General features: G+C 46.9%; 1 protein-coding gene across 4 annotated transcripts in view; it reads right to left on the bottom strand.

The window, feature by feature from the left end:
* LOC143039506 (cell adhesion molecule Dscam2-like) overlaps positions 1-14603 on the bottom strand; it is a 1807148-nt gene that overhangs the window by 1220108 nt on the left and 572437 nt on the right. The gene's annotated exons all lie outside the window — the stretch shown is intronic.

Here is a 14603-nt window from a genome sequence, read left to right as displayed (position 1 = left end):
CGCAAAAGGTCCCTAAGGGTTCCGCGAGAACAAGTGAGATAAGCTAATGCACTTTTTGATTTTTTATTTAATTTCATATACGTAATATAATTAAACACGCACGACATATTCTTGGTTATTGTAATTATGTAATATAGACATCATCCTATCTAACCTATTATTACGATGGAAATGAAATGAGAAAGATATGGTGTAATTTTTTTTTTTTTTTTTTGCGCAGGGGTTCCTTGAGACGCAATTTATTCTAAAGGTTACGCAAGGGTTAAAAAGGTTGAGAAACGCTGGTCTAGAAGGAAAATGGAGTCGGTTTTGGACCCGAACCGTGCGGCGGAAGTCAGGGATGACCCTTGGTGCTAAGATGGGGTCCTGGGTTTCAATGGGTCTCGGGCAAGAACCTACTTCTTCCGGACGAAGTCTTCCTCGAACTGAAGAACTCACGAACTGACCGGACATCGAGGGGCGGGGGGGGAGGGAGGGCTATAGAGATGGATGGAGGGATGGAAGGATGGATGGAGGGATGGAGGGATGGATGGAGGGATGGAGGGAGGGAGGGCTATAGAGATGGAGGGTAGGATAGATGAGTGGATGGATGGATGGAGGGAGGGAGGGATGGGTGGATGGAGGGATGGATGGATGGATGGATGGATAGATGGATGGGTGTATGGATGGAGGGATGGATGGGTGGATGGATGGATGGAGGGAGGGAGGGATGGGTGGATGGAGGGATGGATGGATGGGTGTATGGATGGAGGGATGGATGGGTGGATGGATGAAGGGAGGGCTATAGAGATGGAGGGTTGGATAGATGAGTGGATGGATGGAGGGAGGGAGGGAGGGAGGGCTATAGTGATGGAGGGTTGGATAGATGAGAGGATGGATGGAGGGAGGGAGGGATGGAGGGGTGGATGGATGGATGGAGGGAGTGTTGTAGAGATGGAGGGTTGGATAGATGGCTAGGTGGATAGATGGATGGGGGAGGGAGGGAGGGAGGGAGGGAGGGGTGTGTGTTTTTTTTTCTATTCATTTACTCTTTCTTTCAGTCACCAAACTCAGTGTGTCAAAATATCTCGAAAATATTTTTCGAAAAGGATTCTGTATCACGCGCACTTCGCTACACGTTTATTTATTTATTTATTTATTTGTTTGTTTATTTATTTTTGTGATACTACAACTCCCAAACATTTGGCTTCAATAGTCAACTTGTACCTTCTATTCAGTCCATCGCCAGTTGATTTTATTTAACTGTATGTGGGGGGTCCCGCCCCCAACACTTGAACAGCCAATTCGACCCCAAAGTTCGATTCTAGTGGTCGTCAAGCGCTTTAATTACAGACAAAAAAAAAAAGATATTAAAAGAATTACAAAGGAGGAGCAGGACGACAGGAGACCTTTTGGTCCATAACTAGGTCGGATGCGAAAAAATTAAGATAATGATAAATAAGTAAATAAATGAATAAATAAATATATAACAATTATAATAATATAAATAATGATAAATAAAATATATAAATAAATAAATTAAATTAAATAATTAACAAACAGGTCAATAGTAAATAATAATGAATTGACAGATAAGTAGTAATAAAGGATAATCAAGCAAATGATAATAAACAGACAAATGATAACAAACAATAAATAATTTAAAATACTACTCTTAGTTCAACATCACTTGAAGAGTCTTAACAACTACTGATGAAGGCCACTTGCCCTGGCTACCACAGCGCTTAGGGCAAAAAGGTGACGGATATGATCACTGTTCAGTGCCTCCCGGGGAACATTCCTAGCCACGTCCTCAAAGACAAGCATGTACTGAGGCTGTATCGTCCGCCTCGGGATAAAGAGGTGGTCCTGCATTGGACCATGTATTCTGAGTTCTATTCAGAGTCGTTCAGGCTGGGGAACTCAAATTTGACGAAATCTGTACATAATGTTGTTGTACTGAAAGAGTACATCTCTTCCTTACCGGGTGGTCCTTGTTCCTTTTAAAGGTGTTGCAGCCAGGTGATTTTATTCGTTTACGTTGCGTACACACACACACACACACACACACACACACACACACACACGGTCATATATATGAGCTCTGAACTCACTTCTGGGAGGGAAATAGCTGTCGATCACTAGTCGAGCACGCGATCCAAGACCATGGTGAATCACACACACACACACACTCGGAAGGAAATGAGGATACAGTTTGTCTTTAATTTCCCCTTTCGGTACCTGGTGGCACCTTTTTTTTCTCCTTTTTTCTTTTGGTGCTCTTTTGGCTTCCTCTACGCATTTCCGTGAAACGCCCACTTCCTGGCACCACAGTCAAGACGAGGGCGACGACGACGTTGACGACGAAGACGAAATGAACAACAACGACGACGACGACGACGACGACAACGAAGACGAAGACGATGATGACGACGACAACGAAGACGACGATGGCGAATACGAAGAGGAGGATGAAGACGACGATGACAAAGACGAATACGAATAGTACGACGACGAAGACAAAGATGACGAAGACGAAGACGACGACGACGAAGACGAAGAAGACGAGGACTTGAGGTCTGAGGTTTATTCCAGTACAATCCCCCTCTCACCCCCTCCCTTCCCCTCGCCCCTCCTTCCCCTCCCATTCCTCTCCCGCCCCCGACGACGACGACGACTACGACGACGACGACGACAACGACGACGACGACCTATTTGTACTTGTTTGTCTGCCGGCGGCACTTCCAGGAGGAGGCGGAGGCGGCGCCACGAGTCTAAGGAGGAGGACGAGAGAGGGAGAGAGGGAGAGAGGGAGAGAGGGAGAGAGGGAGTACGGATGTGTGTGTGTGTGTGTGTGTGTGTGTGTGTGTGTGTGTGTGTGTGTGTGTGTGTGCGTGTGTGTGTGTGTGTGTAAGAGAGAGAGAGAGACAGACAGAGAAAGACACAGAGAGAGAGAGATAGAGAAAGAGAGAGGGAGAGAAAGAGAGAGAGAGAGAGAGAGAGAGAGAGAGAGAGAGAGAGAGAGAGAGAGAGAGAGAGAGAGAGAGAGAAGGAGAGGGAGAGAGAGAGAGATAGAGAGAGACTGACAGACAGAGAGAGAGATAGAGGGAGAGAGAGAGAGAGAGAGAGAGAGAGAGAGAGAGAGAGAGAGAGAGAGAGAGAGAGAGAGAGAGAGAGAGAGAGAGAGAGAGAGAGAGAGAGAGGGTGGATAGGGGGAGAGGGGACACTGTAATGCAGAACGAGGATCCTCCGAGATGCCTCCGGCCGGAGCCTTTGGCAAAGCAAACCTGTTCCGCCGACGAAGGCGAATTGTCTAATTTGCAGACGTGAAGCGAACGTCTAAGCGGGACCCGGGAGAGGGGGAAAGAGGGGGGGAGGGGAGGAAGGGAAAGGGGAGGGGGGGGGAGGGAAGGGGAGAGGGGAGGGGAGAGGGGGAAGGGAAGGGGGAGAGGGGGGAGGAGGTGAGAGGGAGAGAGGGAGGTGAGAGTGAAGGAGGGTGAGAGGGAGGGAGTGAGAGGGAAGGGGAGGGAGAGGGAAGGGGAGGGGGGGAGAGGAAGAGGAGGGAGAAGAGGGGGTAGGAAAGGGATAAGGGGAGGGGAAGGGGAAAGGGAGGGGTGAGAGGCAGGGGAGAGGGAAGTGGGGGAGGGAGGGGGAGAGGTAGAGAGAGGGAGAGAGGAAAGGGGGAGAGAGAGAGGGAGGGGTGAGAAGTAGGGGTTAGAGGGAGGGGGGAGAGGGAGGGGTGAGAGGAAGGGGAGAGGGAAGGGGAGAGGGAAGGGAAAAGAGACGAGAGAGGGAGGAGGAAGGGGAGAGGGAAGGGGGAAAGGGGGAAAGGAACGGGGGAGAGGGAGGGAGAAAGACACGGGAGGGGGAGAGGGAAGGGTAGTAGAAGAGTGAAGGGGAGAGGGAAGGGGGAGCGGGGGGAGGGGGGAAAGTAACGGGGGAGGGGTGAGAGAGACGGGAGAGGGGGAGGGATGGGAGAGGGGGGAAAAAGAACGGAGGAGGAGGTAAAGGAATGGGAAGGGGAGAGGGGGGAGGGCAAGGGAGGGGGAAATGGTAGAGGGAAGGGGAGGAAGAAATATGATAGGAAGATGGTAGAAGAAAGGGAAGAGAAGGGAAAGGAGGAGAGGAGGAGAGGAGGAGATGAAAGGGGAAAGACATAGTGAGGGACGAAAGGAGGAGGAGGAGGAGAGCAGGGAGGAAGAGGAGACGTGAAGGGGGAAGTGGAGGACGAATGAAGAAGGAGAGAGGGAAGACGAGGAGAGGGAAGACGAAAAGGGGAAGGAATATGAGGAAAGGAAGGAAAAGGAGGGAAGAGGAGGGTGGAGAGGAGGGGAGGGGATGAGAGAGAACAGGATGGGGGAAGATGAGGAGGGAAGAGGAGGGGAGGGAAGAGGAGGAGAGGGAAGAGGAGGGGAAGGAAGAGGAGGAGGAGGTAGAGGAGGGAAGGGAAGAAAAAGGGAGGAAAGAGGAGGGGAGAGAAGAGGAGGGGAGGGAAGAGGAGGGGAGAGAAGAGGAGGGTTAAGAGGAAGAGAGGGAAGAGGAGGGAGGGAAGATGAGGGGAAGGAAGAGGAGGGGAGGGTACAGGAGGTGAGGGAAGAGGAGGGGAGGGAAAGGCGGGGAGGAGAGGGAGGGAAGAGGAAAGGAGGGAGAGAAGGGAGGGGGAGAGGAGAGAAGGGGAGGGAGCAGGAAAGGAAGGAAGAAGAGGGGAGGAAGAGGAGGGAGAGGAAGAAGAGGGGAGGGAAGAAAAAGGGAGGAAAGAGGAGAGGAGGGAATAGGAAGGGGGAAGGAGAAAGGGAGGGAGGAGAAGGAGAGGGAGAGGAGGGGACGAAGAGGAGGAAGGGAAAGAGGAGGGGAGGGGTGGAGGAGGGAGAGGAGGGTAGGGACGAGGAGGGGAAGGAAGATGAGGAGGAACGGGGAAGGGAGAAGAGGAGGAGAGGCAAGAGGAGGGGGGGTTGTAGAGGAGGAGAAGGGGAAGATGAGGGTGATGGTAGAGGAGGTGAGGGAAGAGGAGGGGAGGGTAGAGGAGGGGGGATAGAGGAGGGGAGGAAGAGGGGGGAGGGAGAGAGGGGAGGAAGTGGAGGGAAGAGGAGGGGAAGGAAGAGGAGTTGAGGGAAGAGGAGGTGGAGGGGAGAGGAGAGTAGGGAAGAGGAGGGGAAGGAAGATGAGGGAACGAGAGAGAAAGGGAGGGAACAGAAAGGGAAGGAAGAGGAGGGGAGAGAAGATGAGGAAAAGAAAGAGAAGAGGGGGGAAGGGATGAGAAAGAAAACGGAAGACAAGTGAAGGCGAGAGAACGCCGCGGGTGGCCCCGTTTTCATTCCGCGTCGGAGGCAACCCCCGTCAGATGGTGGAGAAAAAGAATTATGATGCTGTCGGCGGCTGGAAGACACCTCATTAGGCAAGGCTGGCAGACCAGGCAATTAGGCAGACAGACAGACAGACAGACAGACAGACAGACAGACGGGCAGACAGACGGGCAGGCAGAGGAGAGAAGAGGAAAATGTGTTTCGCGACGGATTGGCTGGTTTCTCTTGATGTTCTCTCTCTCTCTCTCTTTCTCTCTCTCTCTCTCTCTCTTTCTCTCTCTCTGTCTCTTTCTGCGCTAGTTGTTTACCTCCCTCCCCCCCTCCCCCTGGCCGCAGTTTTGATTCCACTAACAAGCACATATCCGCAGATTTTCTCCTCCACCTCCTCCTCCTTCTGCTCCTCCTTCTCCTCCTCCTCCCGCCCAACTCTTCCTCCTGCACATTCTCCTCCTTTTCCTTCTCATTTCCCTCTCACTTCTCTTCTTTCTCCTCCTCTTCCTCCCCCTTCTCCCATCCTACTCTTCCTCCCGCACCTTCTCCTCCTCCTTCTCAATTTCATTTCATTTCTCTTCTTTCTCATTTTACTCAAACTCCTCTAGTGCCACCAACAATTCCTCCTCCCTCCTCCCTCTACTCTTCCTCCCCCTATTCCTCTTCCATTATTTCTCTTTTTCTTCTCTCTCCTCCTCTTCCTCCGCCTTTTCTCTCTCCTCCTTTTCCTCCTCCCTTTCCTTCTTTTGTTCTTCTCTCTTCTCCTCTTCCTCCTCCTTTTCTGTGTCTTGTTCTTTTCTCTCCTCCTCTTCCTCCTCCTTTTCTTTGTCTTGTTCTTCTCCCTCCTCCTCTTCCTCCTTTTCTTTCTCTTGTTCTTTTCTCTCCTCTTCCTCCTTTTCTTTGTCTTGTTCTTCTCTCTCCTCCTTTTCTTTGTCTTGTTCTTCTCTCCTCCTCCTTTTCTTTGTCCTGTTCTTTTCTCTCCTCCTCTTCCTCCTCCTTTTCTTTCTCTTGTTCTTCTTTCTCCTCCTCTTTCTCCTCCTTTGTTCGTACCTCTCCCCCTCTTCCTCCTCCTTTTCTTTGTCTTGTTCTTTTTTCTCCTCCTCTTCCTCCTCCTTTTCTTTGCCTCGTTCTTCTCTCTCCTTCCCTTCCTCCTCCTTTTCTTTACCTTGTTCTTCTATCTCTTTCTCCTCTTTTTTTCTTTCTCCTATTCTTTTTCTCTCTCCTCTTTTTTTTCCCTCTCTCTTCCTCTTCTTTTTTCTCCTCTTATTTTTCTTTCTCTTGGGATTTTTTTCTTTCATCCTCCTCTTTTTTCTGTTATTTGTCTCTCTTTTTTCTGATCTTTTTCTTTCTCCTCCTCTTTTTTCCTGAGCTTTTTCTTTCTCCTCCTCTTTTTTCGTGATCTTTTTCTTTCTCCTCCTCTTTTTTCCTGATCTTTTTCTTTCTCCTCTTTTTCTTTCTCTTGTTTTTCTCCCTCCTCTTTATCTTCTCCTGTTCTTTTTCTCCCTCCTCTTTATTTGCTCCTGTTCTTTTCCCCTCCTCTTTTATTGATCTATTCATCTATTTATTTACCTATTGATATATATCTATTCATTTCTATTATTCATCTATTCATTTATTTATTCATCCATTTGTTTATTCATTTATTTATTTGTTTTACATTCATCTTCCTCCTCCTCCTTCGTTTCCTTCTCCAAGTCCACACTCCCTGATAGCAGTTCGTGATTTCTGGCACTCTTTTCCTTGTTGTCTCACGTTCCTCCTTCCCCCCCCATCCCCCCTTCCCCCGCCCCTTTCCCCCTCCCCCCTAACCTTTCCCCCTCCCCCTTCCCCCGATTCCCTCCCTTCTTCTCATTCTTCTTGTCTTCTTCCTCTTCTTCTTCTTCTTCTTCTTCCTCTTCTTCTTCTGCTTCTTCTTTTTCTTCTTCTTTTTCTTCTTCTCCTTATCCTTCTTCTTCTCCATCTTCTTTTTCTTCTTCTTCCTCTTCTTCTTCCTCTTCTTCTTCTTCTTTTTCTTCTTCTTCTTTTTCTTCTTCTCCTTCTTCTTCTTTTTCCTCTTCGTGTTCTTCCTCTTCTTCTTCTTCTTCTTCCTCTTTTTCTTCTTCCTCTTCTTCTTCTTATGCTTCTTCTTTTTCTTATGCTTCTTTTTCTTCTTCTTTTTTTCTTCTCCTTCCTCTTATTCTTCTTCCTCTTATTCTTCTTCCTCTTCTTCTTTTTCTTCTTCCTCTTCTTCTTCTTATGCTTCTTCTTCTTTTTCTTATGCTTTTTTTTCTTCTTCTTTTTCTTCTTCTTCTTCTTCTTCTTCTCCTTCTTCTTTTCTACTTTCTTGACATTTCCTCTCCCCTCCCTCTTGCGATTCTTTTCTGCCTTTTTCACTTTCTTTCTCTTTTTTTTTCTCTTCTTCTTCTTCTGTTTCCTCCATGTCTTTTGTTCGTTCACGGCCTTCTTCTGCTTCTTCTCACTCTTGAGGAATCAACGCGAGGTTTCTGTCTTTTCCATTTGCGGAATTTCCTTTTTGCATTGTTCGACCCTTTCTCGGCGTCCTCAGGCTCTTCGTCAACAAGAGGAAGAAGCGCTAGTGAAGCGCATTCCACAACTCTCCATCATAACTCTCCATCATAACTCTCCAACAATTCGCGAAACAACTTCGCCAAATATTCTTCCCACTCTTAGCAAACAACAAACAGAAACACATAAATGGATTATCAAGCGACACACAAGTAATGACTTTTAAACGATTAACAAAATACACACAAATAAAAGGGTGAATGACAAAGCCTTTTGATATATATATATTCTTTTAAGAAACACTCGCCATGACTGAAAAATCTTAATTATTTGGATGTGTCTAAATACAGGAGACATTTTCTTTATTCGTTCGTTCTTATAACATCACTTTAAGTCAGAAATCGACGCCAAATCTCAACTGTTTATTTATCAGGGCAGTGGGCGAGATGCAGGGATGACCCGTCATCCAGGAGGAGCCAAGATAAGAGGGAAGGAGGGAGGGAGGGGTGTTGAATGGGAGTGGAGTATGTGGGGATGGAATGGGTGGGAGTGGATTTTATGCCTTTGTTTTTTGGCTACCTCCCTTGTAAGGAGGAAAAAGCTTTTGGTATATTTATGTATGTATGTATGTATGTATGTATGTATGTATGTATGTATGTATGCATTCATATATGTATATATGTATGTATGTATGTATGTATGTATGTATGTATGCATTCATGTGAGTATATATGTATGCATGTATGTATGTATGTATGTATGTATGTATGTATGTATATATGTATTCATTTATCTATAGTATGTGTACATTTCCTTTTATCTTCCCATCACCGTCGCCCGCACAACGAGGTGGTTAGGCATGGAGACCCTTGCCAGACTTCGAGGGGATTTGAGACCACCAGATCTTTACTAGCGTCACATTTTACCTCTTGGGAATTCGAATCGCTGACCTTTGGTTCATCTTAAGACGCTGTATTCCAGTCTGTGTTTAATCTTTGGCAGCCTCCATATTTTTCCTTAAAGTGTTTATTGTTCCAGAAATCTTCTGTGTATCCGTCTGGAACGTTCTGGAACATTCTAGAACGTGATGGAGCATTTTGGAACGTGATGGAGCAGATATCCTGTTGTGCAGTCTAGTGGACAATCTCAGGGTAGTAGATTAAATTTGTGCACTTGTTCTTCACAGACATTATATATATATATATATATACATTCTTATTCTTATTCTTATGTGTAGAAATACATCTTTATCTTATTCTATTAGTTTATTCTAATTCATCTTATCTATCTTTATTAACATTTTTTCTTTAAAGCGTGTAGACAAATATAAATCAGCGTGTAAAACAATATAAACAGTGTAAGAAGGGGACGAATTTATCTTACAAATGTTTATGTATTCATTTATTGCTTATTTATTTATTCATTCTATTTTATTTTATTCTTTTTTTGGGGGGGACACGTTTGTATCCATTTCCTTTAATATATGTTCCTTGATGTATATATACATATATATATATATATATATATATCTATATATATATATCATATAATATGCAAAGTATACCACTTGGAAAAAGAAACTAACTAAGCAGAGCGCTTTCGTATATTACATCTTCAGTGCACTGAAGATGTAATATACGAAAGCGCTCTGTTTCGTTAGTTTCTTTTTCCAAGTGGTCTACTTTGCATAAGTGAACACGTACCCGTGTTCTTATTAGCATATATGTGTATATATATATATATATATATATATATATACATATATGTATAATATGTATTATATATTTTTTCTATACCAGCATGTTGTGAATCAGGTGTTGAGGATTAGACTTGGATCCCGAAAAATTAAGGTCCTATTAATTTTTTCAACCAAAACAAAATCTTCAAAGTTAGGCAAGATTTCCATCTGGTCCACCGAGGCCTGAGACGAAGATTATGTGGCAACATCGCTCGTGTGTTCACGGGCCGGAGTATACAAAGGTTACCAACGCGACGTTGCCAGATCTTCCACACAGCGCGGGCTAGTGAGGGTGGTCCACATGGAAATCTTGCCCAACGCAACACTCCCCCGATCTTCTCCGTAATAGTCTCGTTTTACAAACGACCTATTAATCAGCTTTAGTTCTAATTTATTATACTTGCAAAAGGAACCTCTTAATTGCTCTAATTACATTGCTGTCCAGCCGACTCCAAATTGCCCTCGTTAACTGCCATTTACCCAGAGTGGTTTGCCTGGTACCGTATGCCTGTCTACCGTACGCCAGTTTCTACTCTGTCAGTTGGCACTGTCTGGGTCCTTTCTCTGTCTCCCATCCCCTCCGTCTATTTTCCTCCTTCCTCTCTTATTTTCTCTCTCATTTTCTCTCTAATTTTCTCTCTTTCTGTTTGTCTCCTCTCTCCATTTCCATACCTTTCTGATTCTATCTACATATATTTTCTCTCTGTCTTACTTCCTATTTATTTCTCTTCCTCTCTATCCTCCTCCTTCTCTTTCCTCCTCTTTTTCCATTCCTTCCTCTTTGTCCCTCTCTTCATTGTCTCCTCCCTCTCTTCCCTCTCCTTTATCCACTCGTTTCTCTTTTTCCCTCTCCATCTCCTTCCTCTTCTTCCATTCCCCTCTCTTCGCCCTTCTCTCCTTGTCTCCTCCCTCTCTTTCCTCCTCTTTTCCATTCCTCTCTCTTCGTCCCTCCTCCCTTGTCTCCTCCCTCTCCCTCCCTTCTTCTCTCCATCTTCCTCTTTTTTTCTCTCTTTCTCTCCCTCCATTTCTTTCTCTTTCTTCCTCCCTGCCTTGCCTTCTCCCTCTCTTTTCTCCTCTTTTTCCATTCCTTTCTCTTTATCCCTGCCTTCCATGTCTCCTTCTCCCTCCCTTCTTCTCTCCATCTTCCTCTTTTTCTCCCTCTCTTTCTCTCTCCTTCCATTCCTTTCTCTTTACCCATACCTGCCTTGTCTCCTTCCTCTCTTTCCTTCTCTTTTCCATTCCTCTCTCTTCGTCCCCCCCTTGTCTCCTCCCTCTCCCTCCCTTGTTTCCTCCCTCTCCCTCCCTTCTTCTCTCCATCTTCCTCTCTTGTCTCTCTCTCCCTCCATTCTTTTCTCTTTATTCCTCCCTGCCTTGCCTTCTCCCTCTCTTTCCTTCTCTTTTCCATTCCTCTCTCTTCGTCCCCCCCCTTGTCTCCTCCATCTCCCTCCCTTCTTCTCTCCATCTTCCTCTCCTCTCTCTTTCTCTCTCTCTCTCTCTCTCTCTCTCTCTCTGTCCCTCCCTTCCTTCCTCTTTGTCCCTCCCACGTGCTCTTTATTTGTGGTTCTGCGAGATGGACGTCAGAGAGAATCATCTCCACGCTGTCCGTCTTCGAATCCCATCCTCTCTCTCGCCTCCACGGAGAGGTGCGGCCCCGAGAGGGTGACACTCGGTCTCCGGGCCGTTTTAAAGATCTCCATCAACTCTGACCATTTAAGGATAGATGACGACCGGTGACGGCTCCCTTCCCCATTCTCCTCCTCCTCCTTCTCCTCCTCCTCCTCTTCCTCCTCCTCCTCCACCACCTCCTCCTCCTCCTCTTCCTCCTCCTCCTCCACCACCTCCTCCTCCTCCTCGGGGAAATAACAAAAAATAAAATTATGTGATGTCTGACTCATAATTTTTTTGGAATATATTCACACCAATTTATATTCATCTCAATACTTCTTCATTGCTTCTGACCGTTTCCATATAAGATATAGGCAATATACTTTCTCAGCCTCCGTGTACGCGTGAGCTTGTATACGTGTATGTGAGTGTGTGCGTGCGTGTGCGTAAGAAGAGAATAACATAAAATAAAATTAAATAGAATAAAGTAAAAATCTTAAAAAAACATTAAAAAAGAAAAAAAGAAAAAAAAAATTGATACAGAGGCAATCCCAGACACTCCCGTGGACTTCGCGAGCCAATAGAGTCTGCGAACTCCAATGGGACGTGGGAGGACAAGATCTCCTTTCACTCGTCCGTCCAGCCTGTGGACGAAAACTGTCCTCTCTTGCATGAAAGGAGGGAAAGTGGGACAGACAGTGGACGGCAGAGGCGGAGGGAGGGAGGAAGGCAGGAGGAGGAGGAGGAAGGAGGAGGGAGGAAGAAGGAGGAAGAAGGAGGAGGGAGGAGGAAGGTGGAGGAGGAAGGAGGAGGAGGGAGGAAGAGAGGATGGAGGGAGGAAGGGAGGATGGAGGGAGGAAGGGAGGATGGAGGGAGGAAGGGAGGATGGAGGGAGGAAGGGAGGATGGAGGGAGGAAGGGAGGATGGAGGGAGGAAGGGAGGATGGAGGGAGGAAGGGAGGATGGAGGGAGGAAGGGAGGAGGGAGGTTGGAGGGGAGGTTGGAGGGAAGGAGGAGGGAGGAAGGGAGGATGGAGGGAAGGAGGAGGGAGAGAGGACGTAGAGGGAAAGAACAAAGAAAGACGGAAGGGAAACAAAGGGAGGAAAGAGGGCAAAAAGAGGAAGATGCGTAGGATGAGAGAAGAGGGGAAATTAGAGAAGGAGAGAGAACGAGGAGGGAGAGAGGGAGGACAGAGAGAGAGGAGGAAGAGAGAGAAGAGAAAGGAAAACAAGGAGAAAAAAAGCGAGAAAGATAGAGAAGGGAAGGAGGGGAAGGAGGAAGGTAAGAAGAAGAGAAGGGAAGAAGGACGAAGAAAGGAAAAAGAGAAGAAGGGAGAGAGTAAAGAAGAGAGGGATGTGAGAGAGGAGTGAGAATGAAGTGAGAGAGTAAAGAAGAGAGAGAGGGAGGGAGGGGGGGAGGGAAGGATGGAGAGAGGGATGGAGAGAGGGATGGAGAGAGTGAAGAGGGTCGGGAGAAAAAAAAGAGAGAGGAAGGGAGAGAGGAAGGAAGGGAGAGAGGAAGGATGGGAGTGACGGGGAGAGGAGTGAGAATGAAGTGAGAGAGGGAATAAGAGAGGGGGGGAGTGATGGAGAGAGGAGTAAGAAAGGTTTTCTTCTTCCTCCTCCTTTTCATCCTTCTTCACCTCCTCCATCACCTTTTCCTCCTCCTTCCTCTTACTCTTCCCTCCTTTTCCTCTCTCCTCTTCTCTCCTCTCCCCTCCTCTTCCTTCTCCTCTCCCTCCTCCTTCTTCACCTTCCTTTTTCCTCTGCCCTCCTTTTCCTCTCTCCTCTTTCTCCTCTTCCCTCCTATTCCTTCTCCTCGTCCCTCCTCTTCCTTCTCCTCTCCCTCCTCCTTCTTCACCTTCCTTCGTCTTCTTCCCTTCCATCACTTCTCTCTCTTCCTCTCTACTCTTTCATCTTTCTCCTCCTCCTCTTCTATCCTCTTCCTCTTCTTCTACCCTCCTTCTCCTTCGCCTTTCTTCTTCCATTCCATCACTTCTCTCTCTTCTTCTTTAACTCTTTCTCCTTCTCTTTCTCTCCTTTCCCTCTCTCTCCTTCTTCTTTTTTCTCCTCTTCTTTCTCCCTCTTCTTCCTCCTCCTCTTCATCTCCTCTCCCTTTCTCTCCTCGTTGTCTCTCCTCCTCCTCTCTCCTCTTCGTCCTCTTCCTCTCCTCTCCCTTTCTCTCCTCCTCCTTCACCTCTCTACTTCTTCCATTCCATCACTTCTCTCTCTTCTTCTCTATTTCATCTTCCTCCTCGTCTTCTCTCCTCCTCCTCCTCCTCCTCCTCTTCTCTCCTCTTCTCTCCTCCTCCTCCTCCTCTCCTCTCCTCCTCTCCTCCTCCTCCTCCTCCTCCTCCTCCTCCCCCAAGGCAAACCTTGGAGGCTTCACGTGGGTCTCATAAACCTCGGCGGCCGAGGAGGAGGAGGGAGGAGGAGGAGGAGGAGGACGAGGAGAAGGAGGGGCAAACCCATCAGGAAGAAAACCACGAGACAACCAAACTCAGGCCGAGAGAAAATACACACCACAACACACACGCTTCGCCCAGGGTAAGGGGGGGGGGATGAGGGAGAGATAGATATAGTAAGAAGGGAGGAAGAAGAGAGAGGGAAGGGGAGAGAGGGAAAGGGAGAGAGAACGAGAGAGAGAGAGAGAGAGAGAGGGAGGGGATTGAGAGAGAAAGAGAGATAGAATGAGAGAGATAGAGATAGAGAGAGCATATGAGAAAGAAAGGTGAGAAAGAGAGAGGTAAGATGATAGAGAGAGAGATAGAGAGAGAGAGAGAGAGAGAGAGAGAGAGAGAGAGAGAGAGAGAGAGAGAGAGAGAGAGGTTAGAGAGAAAAAAAGAGAGAGGTAAGAGGAAATACGACGATGCCGAAAGTCCGGGGGGACCAGAGGCCTCCCCCCTCCGCCCTTCCCCTACTCCGAGACTCCCCCTCTCCCCTCCCCCCAAACTCGAAAGACGAAAGTCCTGCGAAGGGTCTGAAGAAGACCAGAACGAGAGAACTCTGCAAGACTCGAAACACAGAACGAGTCTCGTCGGTCCTTTCTATTCATCAAATGCAATAGTAGTAGTAGTAGTAGTAGTAGTAGTAGTAGTAGTAGTAGTAGTAGTAGTAGTAGTAGTACCACCACCAGTAGTAGTACTAGTAGTAGTAACAGTACCAGTAGTAGTAGTAGTAGTAGTAGTAGTAGTAGTAGTAGTAGTAGTACCAGTAGTAGTAGTAGTAGTAGTAGTAGTAGTAGTAGTAGTAGTACCAGTAGTAGTAGTAGTAGTAGTAGTACCAGTAGTAGTAGTAGTAGTAGTAGTACCAGTAGTAGTAGTAGTACCAGTAGTAGTAGTACCAGTAGAAGAAGTAGTAGTTGTAGTAGTGGTAGTAGTAGTAGTAGTTGTTGTAGTACCAGTAGTAGTAGTAGTAGCAGTAGTAGTAGTAGTACCAGTAGTAGTAGTAGTACCAGTAGTAGTAGTAGTACTAGTAGTACCAG

This window comes from Oratosquilla oratoria, chromosome 2 (assembly GCF_046742065.1).
Source record: "Oratosquilla oratoria isolate Oo_2021 chromosome 2, ASM4674206v1, whole genome shotgun sequence".
NCBI lineage: Eukaryota > Metazoa > Arthropoda > Malacostraca > Stomatopoda > Squillidae > Oratosquilla > Oratosquilla oratoria.
The sequence above is the reverse complement of the archived record's forward strand: the minus strand, read 5'-3'. Positions and strand labels throughout refer to the sequence as shown.